This window comes from Sphaeramia orbicularis, chromosome 21 (assembly GCF_902148855.1).
Source record: "Sphaeramia orbicularis chromosome 21, fSphaOr1.1, whole genome shotgun sequence".
NCBI classification, from domain to species: Eukaryota; Metazoa; Chordata; class Actinopteri; order Kurtiformes; family Apogonidae; genus Sphaeramia; species Sphaeramia orbicularis.
This window is the reverse complement of record NC_043977.1, coordinates 17,505,880-17,518,708: the sequence shown is the minus strand read 5'-3', so window position 1 is coordinate 17,518,708 and position 12,829 is coordinate 17,505,880. Positions and strand designations below refer to the sequence as shown.

Sequence of the window (12,829 nt, the reverse complement as noted above, 5' to 3'; positions counted from 1 at the left end):
AACTTTTGCCTAATTTTCAGTAATAAAATCATCTAAATTTAAAAAAAAAAAAAAATTACTTTTTTATAATTCGTGGATGAAAGGGTTAAAAAAAGGTTAAACAGAGAGAAAAATTCATTTAGGAAGCAGCACAGGGCCTTTATGAGTTAATATCTTACTTAATTTTCTTATTTTTTTCAGTGTATACCTTTTTTTCTTCATAACTAAGCATTACAACCCCTTTTTTTCCCCTCTTCAGTCAATGAATATTCTTTGTTGTGACTTACGAACTGGTGTTTGACGGCCTGCGATGCTTAAATTACGATCTCATCTCTCATAAAGGGACGAATAAAACTTTCGGCGGAATTAAGAAACGCTTAATGAACTTGGCCAAAAATGCTTTATTGAGCTGACAGGGGATATCATCAGTACATGAGGCGTTAAGACTTTTCAGGTTGTTCATTTTTTTCAGGTTATTCAGGTTTTTTGTGAAAGTATACTTTGTTTTAGTCTAAATACATGAAAACATTTACATTTACAAAAAGAAAAATTTGGAGTTTGAGTATTTATAGGTTATTATGAGATTGAATTGGTCTGAATGTGGAACCTGAACTAAAATGATTGTTCATATCTTAGTGTAATTTTTGCATTTCACAGATTCATCCCAGGGGCCGGACTGGACCCATTGGCCCCCGGGCCGCATGTTTGACACCTGTGCTTTAGAGGGTTAAAAATGCATTTAAACTTTAGCCTAATTTTGAGTAACAAAATCATCAAAATCTTAAAAAAAAAAAAAAATCTAGATTTTTTTTTATATATAATTCATGGATGAAAGGGTAAAAAAAAGGTTAAATAGAGAGAAAAATTCCTTTAGGAACTGCCATAAAAGTAGCACAGGGCCTTTATGGGTTAATATCTTTTGTAATTTTCTTATTTTTTACAGTGTATGCATCTTTTTTTTTTCATAACTCTACATTACCAACTCCCCCCCCCCCCCAGTCAATGAATATTGACTGAGGCTTTAGAGGGTTAAAAATGCATTTAAACTTTAGCCTAATTTTGAGTAATAAAATCATCAAATCTAATTTAAATAAAACAGAAAAAATCTTGATTTTTTTTTTTTTTTTTTTTTAATAATTCATGCATGAAAGAGTAAAAACAGATTAAATAAAGAGAAAAATTCATTTAGGAACTGCCATAAAAGTAGCACAGGGCCTTTATGGGTAATATTTTACTTAATTTTCTTATTTTTTACAGTGTATGGATCTTTTTTTTTTTTCATAACTATGCATTATGACCACCCCACCCCCCAGTCAATGAATGTTGACTGAGGCTTCAGGGGGTTAAAAATGCATTTAAACTTTAGCCTAATTTTGAGTAATAAAATCATCTAAATCTAAAAAAAAAAAAAAAAAAAAAAAAAAAATATATATATATATATATATATATATATATATATATATATATTATAATTCATGGATGAAAGGGTTAAAAAAGGTTAAGTAGAGAGAACAAATCATTTAGAAAGCAGCACAGGGCCTTTATGAGTTAATATCTTACTTAATTTTCTTATTTTTTACAGTGTATGCCTTTTTTTCTACATAACTACACATTACGATCCTTTTTTCCCCTCCTCAGTCAATGAATATTCTTTGTTGTGACTTACGAACTGCTGTTTGACGGCCTGCGATGCTTAAATTACGATCTCATCTCTCATAAAGGGACGAATAAAACTTTCGGCGGAATTAAGAAACGCTTAATGAACTTGGCCAAAAATGCTTTATTGAGCTGACAAGGGATATCATCAGTACACCAGGCGTTATTTAAAACGTAAACTTGCTTCATCTCTGCAACATATGGCCGGGACAGTTTATCATACTGAAGGTTTATCTAAGTGTGGGGGTAGAGAAGTGCTGCTGCGCTGCCGGGAGAGATTGCCTTTACTTGCACGGCACCAACAGAGCAAAACAATGTGCCGCATGATAAAAAATTGCTTCATAACTCTCACATTGTGTGTCTGGCATCATTATGAGCCACAATAGCCTCTGGAGGGCCCCAGCTTTTATTGGCGTGCCTCTTGCAGCAGCAAAGTCTCATCCATTAAACAAATCAGGGGGTTATGTATTAGATTAGCTGTACAGCAGGCACCGGGGAACGGCTAGGAGAACACATGAAACCTCTTCTTGTTCCCTCTCATAATCCCCTGGAATAAATTACCTAATTGACAGCATTAGTGCGATACTGTCAGAAGGTGCCTCTTAAAGTGTTAATGTATAATGAAAATACACAACGTTGTTAAATTGCATTTTTTTTTTTTTTTTGGTATTAAAAATGATAAACGGCAGCCATTTGGGGGTATATTTAGAGTGAAGGTTTTCCTCATAACATGCTGCCAGATCTCATTTTTCCATATTTCTTAATAAATTTGTGGTGTCAGTGATATTAAAAGCTCATTTCTGCTGAGGAATATTTAATAAAGCGTGTGTGTGTGTGTGTGTATGTGTGATAGGAAGCCAATGTCACACAGAGAGTCAGGGAACTAGTCGGTGGCAGCTTGGATCGCCCGCCCCCCCTCTGCGACGCTCAGCCGGTACTCTGACCTATGAGGTTAGAGACGGACCGCCCCCCTACTGGCGGAGGGTCAATACTGCAACGGAGGTTCAAGAGATGCCCCTCACAGTTCAGTGCACTATTCATTTGGCGCTCAAGCTTAAAACAACACCGCCTTTTTGACTTTCTTCAAAGTGAAAAGTGTCTGCATCCCATTTTCTTAAGGTGCACTCAGCTCTGGGAAAGTTCAGGATCAGAGAAGCGTCGGACCAGGCAGTGTGTATTTGTGTGTGTTTTGTGTGTGTGGGCGAGCTTTATGCCTCCCTATTAGAAGCAAACAAAAGCCTTGAATGATCTCCAGGGAGGAGTGACCTGCCTATAGCAAAAAGCGGTTATATTTATGGACGTGAGTAGATTATTCGCTCAGGCACATACTTTGATGTAATGGAAAATTAAAAAGAAGGTAAATTCTCTCCTCCAGCCATAATAGACTTAACAACTGTTTTCAGAAAAAAAATATAAATATCACAGCACTGGCCCATAAAAGACCCCATAATTATAGAAGTTTTTTAGTTTATGGATCCTTTTATGAAGCCTACGCTCTAAATGTAGTATCATAATGGCATATTGGTTTAAAGTGGTGTCCTTCATTCTGTAAATTTTAAGATAAATGCACTTAGATGTACTAGCTTTTTTTTTTAAATTTTGTTTTCATATGTTCATGAACATAAAATACAACAAACAGTACAGCAAGACTGGTTTAGGGTTACAGTATTCAACAAAATATATCCATAAATAATACAATAAAAGGAAACTAAGGGTGTCACATGACCATTTCGGCACTGATGTCTTTGTTTTTAAATCCAATCCATTTGTCCCATTTTCTATCAAACTCATCTTCTTTTTTTTTTTTTCTTTATGATAGATAAGTAACCAATACTTTGTACTGATCAGAATGAGGTGGGGTGGGGCAGGGTTTGGGCTGGGTGGGGGTTAGAACTTGTTTATTTCATTATACATTTAATTTAATTTAATTTTTTTTATTTTTTATTTTTATTTTTTGCTACACTCTAATGGACTCTATGCACAGCCCCACTACTTCCTGAACTTCAGGTGGCTCCTTTATTTCCTGTCTTTTGCTATTGGACACACTGATTAATCCAGATGTGTCTAATTAATCAGTAGTCACAACCAGAAGTAGCAGACACACCTGGATTGATCAGTGTGTTCAGTAACGAAAGACAGGAAATAAAGGAGCCACCTGAAGTTCAGGAAGTAGTGGGGCTGTGCATAGAGTCCATTAGACTGCTCTTTCAATTGTTGTTTTTGTATGTATGCATGCGTACACACACACACACACACAAGTACACAAAGTGGCCTTAACATTTTATCTGTCCTAAAATAAATAATTAGGTTAATTTATTTGTCAAAGTTGCTCTTCAGTTTGTTAAAACAGAACACCAGTTTGCTCTCTTGTTAATGTTGTACTTCATGTGGAATTTTTTTTTAATTTTTAATTTTTTGGTTATTTTAAAGCAGAATGTAAACTGACAGAAATGTGATTAGATTTTTGTTGTTTGTTCAAAACTCCCTTTCAGGGAAATGTTTAAAAATACATTTAGTAATATTTTATTTTCTATTTGATTTGTAGCAGCAGAATTATATTATTCCTGTTTTTCTAAATTCTATTGTCTCCAAAAATTGGTGGCAGAATGTTCAAAAATTCATAAATGCATTAAAAACATTTTGAGGGGTTTTCTTTCTTCCCGTACCGAACCAAAAAAAATGAACCGTGGCTTTCAAAACCGAAAACGTACCGAACCGAAAATTTTGTGTACCATTACAGGCCTTATATCTATCTATCTATCTATCTATCTATCTATCTATCTATCTATCTATCTATCTATCTATCTATCTATCTATCTATATATATATATATATATACATATATATATATATATATATATATATATATATATATATACAGGGTGGGGAAGCAAAATTTACAATATTTTGAGGCAGGGATTGAAAGACAGTGTATGACCAATTAGTTTATTGAAAGTCATGAGAATTTATTTGCCACAAGAAAATTGACATAATAGAAAATGTTTTTATTCTATGTGTCCTCCTTCTTTCTCAATAACTGCCTTCACACACTTCCTGAAACTTGTGCAAGTGTTTCTCAAATATTCGGGTGACAACTTCTCCCATTCTTCTTTAATAGTATCTTCCAGACTTTCTCGTAATAGTTTTGCTCATAGTCATTCTCTTCTTTCCATTATAAACAGTCTTTATGGACACTCCAACTATTTTTGAAATCTCCTTTGGTGTGACGAGTGCATTCAGCAAATCACACACTCTTTGACGTTTGCTTTCCTGATTACTCATATGGGGAAACGTTTCTGAAAAGGTATGGATAATAGTGTTAGGTATGATTATGACATCAATATATGTTTGGTTTCAAAACAACTGACGTAGTGCCTGCTGAGAAAAAACAACTAAATGTTCATTGTAAATTTTGCTTCCCCACCCTGTACATTATGCACAAATAATAATAACAGATGATGCCTGGCCTGGTCGGGGACGGGGTGGGGGGGGTGGGGGCACCGCAAAGTAAAAGTGAAACTTAAGACACTTTACTAATTCCTCAATCCGTGTGTTTCCATGACAACTTTTATTCCTGGTTTAAACTGATTAAAGGTTAGATCCTATTTCAGATGCCCATGGAAACACCTTATTCCAGTTGAAAAAGAAAAGTCTGAATTAAATTTAAACCTGATTAAAGTCACTGGTTTAATCCCCTTTTGAATCCGGTTTAAATTCTTCCTCGGACATGTAAACCCTTTATTCCGTTTGGACTTTATTCCTTCCATTCTGCACATGCTCGTTGTCTTGTCCTGTCGCGATGACGCACACATTCTGCGCTGGCGGAAGAATATGCAATGCAGTCTAGTCTTACCAAACCGTTCCAGTGGACTATTCTGATGGGATCTACCAGCCTGGAAAACCCTGAAGGAAGAGTTCATCACCTGTTTTTTTATTCATTCATTTGTCATGCACTAATGAGTTCGATAAGTGGGTTTCAGTTTAAACCAGGAATAAAAGTTGTCATGGAAACGCACGGATTGAGGAATTAGTGAAGTGTCTTAAGTTTCACTTTTACTTTGCGGTGCCCCCCCACCCACCAGGCCAGGCATCATCTGTTATTATTAGTTGTGCATACGGTATATGTTCTATTTTCTGTGCAGAGATAGAAAAACAAAAGTAGATACAAACAACCCCGTTTGTAGTCATTTATTCCTTCACCCAATGAGAATCAATAAGGAATCGGATAAGCAAAATCAATAATGGAATCAGAATTGTTACATTTTTTATCGACTCCCATCCCTAGACGTCATGTCCTCTTCAAAATGTTACTGTTATTATCGCATGTGTACGTCGGTGCACATTTACGAACGAAAAAGAAAAAAAAAACAGGTTGATGAGAGGGTAGCCAAAGTGCATGAGATGTGTCCAGATGTGTGGCCATATTGGACCTGCAGGGGGTCCTGGTCCCCTTCTCCTTAAGTGCCAAAGTGAGCCAGCAGTTTGCACACCATGTTCTAACCTTTTGTCACATTGTTTTCTCCTCATATTATTGGAGTTATTTTTCCGCTCAGTGCAAAGTCACAGCTTTCAGACTGTTACAAATAGCGCGGGGAGTTTCATAAAGTCGCTATCTGAACGGCGTTTTCGACTTTTATTTGTCATTTACATCGAGACACCGAGATGGGGGGGGGGTTGGTGATGACTCTGAATACTGAGAACCTTCAGGAGGAATGGACTCTGATAAGTGATGACAAATATTTTATTTAACCCAGAAAGAGCCACAGCGACTGTTGGTGGAGTTTCCAAATGAATTTATCTCCCTATGTAGTTTTTCTTACCTGATTTATCACCGTTTATTATAATATTATCCTCTGTTTTTTGTGTTTTTTCAGTGTAAATCAGGTATTTTCCCCATCTTTAATTTACTGATCATGTAGGTGTTCATAAAAACTCAGATTAAAGTTGAGGGTTATAACATCAGAAAGAAAGAAAACTGAAGAAAAAGTCACTTTGGAAGTAAAATATTTTATTAACAAGCATAAAAACAAGTGACCCCACCCACTGTCATTGAGCCAACTCCAGGAGTTTTACTGGTCAATGTTGAACTTTTTATTTTTTTAAATGGGATGTATGTCTGTGATATTTAACTGGATTTGAACCATTCCCCATACAGTTCTTCAGGGTTTTTTTTGTGTCTTTTTCTCTCCTTTTTAACCACATTTCTCAATTTTTTCCTCATTTTTGGTCTTTTTCTCTCCTTTTTAACTGTATTCCTCTGTTCTTTTTCCCTCTTTTTTTTGTCTCTTTCTCTCCTTTTTTGTCCAGATATCTCTCTTTTTTTTTTTTTTTCCTTTTTCCCTCCTTTTTGACCAGATTTCTGTATTTTTTTTGTGTTTTTCTCTCCTTTTTGACAACATTTCTCTATTTTTTCTCCTGTTTTAGGTCTTTTTCTCTCCTTTTTGGCTACATTTCTCTATTTTTTTCCTAATTTTTTCAGTCTTTTTCTCTCCTTTTAGACCACATTTCTTTATGTTTTCTTCTTTTTTGTCTTTTTTTTTTCTCTTTTTTTAACCACATTTCTCTATGTTTTCTTCTTCTTTGTCTTTTTTTCTCTTTTTTAACCACATTTCTCTATTTTTTCTTCTTTTTTGGGTCTTTTCCTCTCATTTTTGACAACATTTCTCTGTTTTTTCCTCTTTTTTTTTTTTTTTTTTTAGGTCTTTTTCTCTCCTTTTTGACCACATTTCTCCATTTTTTGGTCTTTTTCTCTCCTTTTTAACCACATTTCTCTTTTTTTCCCTTGTTTTTTAGGTCTTTTCCTCTCCTTTTTGACAACATTTCTCTATTTTTTCCTCCTTTCTTAGGTCTTTTTCTCTCCCTTTTGACTACATTTCCCTATTTTTTCAAATTTTTTAGGTCTTTTTCTCTCCTTTTTGACCACATTTCTCCATTTTTTGGTCTTTTTCTCTCCTTTTTAACCACATTTCTCTTTTTTTCCCTTGTTTTTTAGGTCTTTTCCTCTTTTTGACAACATTTCTCTATTTTTTCCTCCTTTCTTAGGTCTTTTTCTCTCCCTTTTGACTACATTTCCCTATTTTTTCCAATTTTTTTTTTAGGGTCTTTTTCTCTCCTTTTTAACCACTTTTCTCTATTTTTCCTCCTTTTTTTAGGGTCTTTTTCTCTCCTTTTTAACCACTTTTCTCTATTTTTCCACCTTTTTTTTTTTTTTTAGGTCTTTTTCTCTCCTTTTTAATCACATTTCTCTATTTTTCCTCCTTTTTGGGTCTTTTTCTCTCCTTTTTAACCACTTTTCTCTTTTTTTGGTCTTTTTTTGTCTTTGTCTCTCCTTATTAACCACATTTCTCTTTTTTTCCTCCTTTTTAAGTCTTTTTCTCTCCTTTTTAACCACTTTTCTCTTTTTTTGGTCTTTTTCTCTCCTTTTTCACCACATTCCTCTGTTTTTTTTTGTGGTCTATTTTTAAATCTCCTTTTAAAAACACATTTCTCTTTTTTTTGTTTTTCTCTCTCTTTGTTTAACCACATTTCTCTATTTCCCCTCTTTTTTGTTTAGTCTTTTTCTCTCCTTTTTCACCACATTCCTCTGTTTTTTTTTGTCTTTTTATCTCGTTTCTAAACACATTTCTCTTTTTTTGTTTTTCTCTCTCTTTTTTAATCACATTTCTCTATTTCCCCTCTTTTTTAGTCTTTTTCTCTCCTTTTTCACCACATTTCTCTATTTTTTCTGTTTCTTTTCTTTTTTTTTTTTTTTTTTTTAAATCTTTTTCTCTCCTTTTTGACCCAATCTCCCTATTCCCCCCTTTTTAAGTCTTTTTCTGTCCTTTTTCACCACATTTCTCTATTTTCTCCTTTTTTGGTCTCTCTCTGTCCTTTTTGACCACATTTCTCTATTTTTTTTCTCATTTTGTTGTCTTTTTCTCTGCTTTTTTAACTACATTTCTCTATTTTCTCTCCTTTTTTTGTCTTCTTCTCTCCTTTTTTAACCGCATCTCCCTATCCCCCCTTTTTTAGTCTTTTTCTCTCCTTTTTCACCACATTTCTCTGTTTTTTTGTCTTTTTGTCTCCTGTTTAAACACATTTCTCTTTTTTTTTGTTTCTCTCTCTTTTTTTAACCACATTTCTCTATTTCCCCCCCCTTTTCTAGTCTTTTCCTCTCCTCCCCCCCCACATTTCTCTAGTACTGTGTTGAGTGTGACAGGTGCAACGGAGCCGACGCACTAATTCAGGGGCATTGGCATCTTCATTCAACCAATAGCAGCGCAGACGGAGGTGTGTCCGGAGGGGGGGTTTGGGTTGATCGTCGGGTACCTGTGCCAATCAGAGTGGTCGTAGGAGGAGTTCAGGGGTTCTGGGGGGTGTGTCTGAAGTCTACGAGTCTTCCAGCTGCATACTGTATCCAAGTCGGGGAGTAATGGCATGAGTACTGCTTTCTACTGTTAAGACCAGCTTTACAGTGCGCGCGTCGGAGAACATTAGAGTGGACTGTTTGTGTTCTTCCATCAGTCAAAAGTTAAAGCCAAAAGGCACCGAGGGGAGGAGGAGAGGAGGAGGGCTGTCAAATTGCACAAATTGCAAACTTAGGCAACAGCGACTAAAGTCCACAAACTCACAGAGGCTGAAGAGGCTTCAGAACGCAAAACGCTTCATCTTTTTTTTTTTTTTTCCTGGCTGATTCACAGAAGGATACACTGCTGGACATGTGAATTTAAAAGGAGGATACTTTCCAAGCGCAACCATGAAACCAACAACTACCCTGTGTCTGTGTTGCTTCGGCTTTTTCCTCACTTGCGTCTTGTTTGGGTCCGGCTCTTCGCAATCAGGTGAGTGGAAAAAGGCAACCGTGTGTGGTGTGTGTTCTCTCACACACATACCCCCTCCTACCACCACTACACACACACGCACACATGCACACACTCCACCGGTGTACGCAGCTCGGTGGGTCCGTGGTGCGCACTTGGGCGCATTGGCACAGCTCACCATCGGCGCTACTTTGTCATTAAATGTTATTTTACGCACGTCTTTAAGATGAAATAACACATCTGTTGGAGTCTGATGTTTATATCTACTGTACCTAAGTGTTGAGAGGGATGGGGGGGGAGGTAAAGCACAGGCGTGGGTAGATAGATAGATAGATAGATGGCAGGTGTTTTGTGATAAAACTGGAAGAATCCACGCGGGGGTCTTCTTGCTCTGTCTCTTTTCGTGCACAGAGCGGCACTGTTGAATTTGGATTGAAAGGATAGTATTTAATGTCCATCACACGTGTCCTTTACACACAGTGTGGACAAACAGAGGGGTGACAGACTCGCTTTTTACAACAGGCTACTGTGCTCTCGCGTCCCTCCTGTGGATAGACAGGCTGTCCACGGCACGAGTCTTTCTCAAAAAAAAAAAAAAAAAAAAAAAAAGTTCCCTCTTGATTTCTTTTTTTTTTTTTTTTTTTTTTCAAATACCCTCCCCTTCAGACAAATAACAATGTAAGGGGGGGGTGATGACAGACTGTAACCCTCTTGGTAATCATTTTAGAATTCATTAAAAGTATGGCTTTGTAGGACGCGGGGGTGTATTTCACAGGGTCTACGTGCGTCATTTTTCAAGGACACCGATTTCATTAACGGACTTTTAACTTGTTAGTACCTATCTGGGCTCCTATAAAGGAAACAGTGTGTGTGTGTGTGTGTGTGTGTGGGGAGTTGCTGTGTTTTTCATACTGATCTTTGTTTCCGTTCTCACCTGTGCCAAAGCGCGATAACCGTAGTGAACCGTCATCCATATGCATTCTGTAATCGGGATGAAAAGCAAAGCGGATTAGCGTGAAATTACATTATACCTCATTTCTAGTGAATCCCCCCCCCCCCCCTCCCCTCCTTCCACCACCACCACCACCACCACCTCAGGGATCACATGGACTACAGTTTTGACAATCAGCGGTTGTGAGTGCAGACGAAAGTCGGAACACAGACAGGCAGCGGCAGTACCGTCTGCACAACGCAGTGGCGCTCTTTTTACGCTCAGGTGTGTGCAAGTCGGTGCGCTTTAACTCTGAGCGTCTGTGCGCGTGTGCGTGAGTGTAGGAGCGAGAAAGAGAGAGAGAGGGAGGAAGAAAGAATAAGAAGGGTGGCTTGCAGATAAATTTTCACCGAACTCATTATCATCACCATCATGCTCATATTCGCACTGTTTGGAATTTGTGCACGCTTCGAATCCCTCTTTTATACTCCGAGTCTGTACCGTAGATAATAATAATTAAATTTAAGAACAAATGTTTAATAATACAAGTGTAGCCTTTCCAAAACCGAATAAAACTGCCCATTTTTTTTTAAATACATTTTTTTGCTCCAAATATTTGTTGAAAATAACGAATGTGAGAATATGAGCGTCAACTTTATCCGTTTTCCTCTTTTTGTTTTTTTTTTTTTTTTTTTTAATTTTATTAATGTTTTTTGGGGGTGTTGCTGCGTAAAAGCTTTGAATAAATGAAGCTGCGGTTGTATTTTTTTTTTTTTTTTTTTTTTTTTTTTTTTTTACATATTTTCGTTGTTTCTCAGCGCAAGTGAGAAATATGTGTAATGTGATTGGAAGAAAACGCGCGCGTCCGTGGATGTGTGGTGAAGGAGAGCCTTAAAGAGTGATTGAATTTAAAGGGTAAGAGATTGAGGAGGAGGACACAGTGTTGAATTATGTTTTTGGGTTCACAAAATGAGCAATGTTCTTGTGTGAAATAATTCGTTTTCACTTGATCTGAGGATGATGGAAAACAAACACGTCCTTTTTTTTTTTTTTTTTTCTGGATGTCAAAGGAAATGACAGTGATTTAAGAAAACAGCTGTGGATGAGGAAGAAAATATCAGTGTCATTAGCTTTATTTAAGACAAGGCACATAAAAAATAAGGATGTTGGTTAGAAATTTAAAAAAATAAATAAATAAAAATGTATGTATAGCCAAAGCCAAACCCTGAAAGTTCAATATGAAGACACGAATCAGTTACGCACAGACTGATAAAACGCGAAAGCTTATTTAAACACTAGTGTGAAACGCCGAAAACGCGGATTGATTTCTGTCTGTGAAAAGAAAAGGCAGAGAAAAGGCGAAGTGATGGAACACTTCACCCTGTTTATGTGTGTGTGTGTGTGTGTGTTGCACCTGTGCGCATTTCATCCATTCATGTGTTCCAGACCTTAGAAAGAAAGAAAAAAATAAAAACTATGAGCATCTCAACATTTTCTACACAATTTCTGCTCAGCTTCAGAACACATTAGCACTTGAAAAAAACACTGAAATGAGTGTTTAAATGAAAAGGATTCCACATGACAGTAGGGGCTGCAGGGTGCCCAGTGCACTCTGCTCCTGATTTGACTGCAGCTACAGTATATATACTATAACTGCAGGATATAGATGAGGAAACATGTATACAGCTGCTGAGTTTGAACCATATGGTCATATTCAAAAAGTCAGTCTGGTTTATGAAAATGCATGTATTCCGTGCACTGGAGAACAGTCAGCTCATCTGTGGAAGTTTTTATGAGGAGTGGGTGCTTTTGGAAACACTGGAACACTGGTCTAAGAGTAAAAGGAACCCAGAGTAAAAGTACTGGTCGAAGAGTAAAAGGAACCCAGAGTAAAAGTACTGGTCGAAGAGTAAAAGAAGTTGAACTTTACGCCAAATTTGAGTCACTGATAAAGAAAAATTCAGTCAAAAGTGTAGTTGGTTGTAGTTTGTAAGATGCAGTTTTGGGCCAAAATGTGAAATTCTGAGAATTAATAAGAAAATGTTTGACTCAGAGCTACAGATCTGTGTCAAAACAGTGTCTGCACATTAAAATATATTCACTTTTCAGGTTCTTTCTAGTGGAATGTTAATAAATCGAGTGCTATATTTGTGGCCATTTCCCCCCCTTTTATATTTGGCTTTTATTATATGATTTATCACTATTTATTATAATATTATTCTCTGTATTTTTTTTTTTTCAATCAAAATCATGTATTTTTCTATATTTAAGTCACTGATCATGTAGATGTTCATAAAAGCTCAGATTAAAGTTGAGGGTTATTATATCAAAAACAGAGAAAACTGAGGAAAAAGTGACTTTTTCAGAAAGAAGTTCATTAATCATTACTTAAATTTTTAAAGGAAACCACTTTTTCTCTGTTCTTTTTTTAAGTCAAATCAACTTATCTAAGCTTATAGTGGAT

General features: G+C 36.3%; 1 long non-coding RNA gene across 1 annotated transcript; it reads right to left on the bottom strand.

Annotated features, from left to right (window-relative positions):
- Positions 1-240: 240 nt before the first annotated feature.
- LOC115412708 (uncharacterized) lies at positions 241-12,494 on the bottom strand. The gene is made up of 3 exons (XR_003934373.1): positions 12,415-12,494; positions 692-696; positions 241-250 (listed from the first exon to the last, which is right to left on the bottom strand). It is a non-coding gene; the product is annotated as an uncharacterized LOC115412708 (long non-coding RNA).
- Between the last annotated feature and the right edge of the window lie 335 nt (positions 12,495-12,829).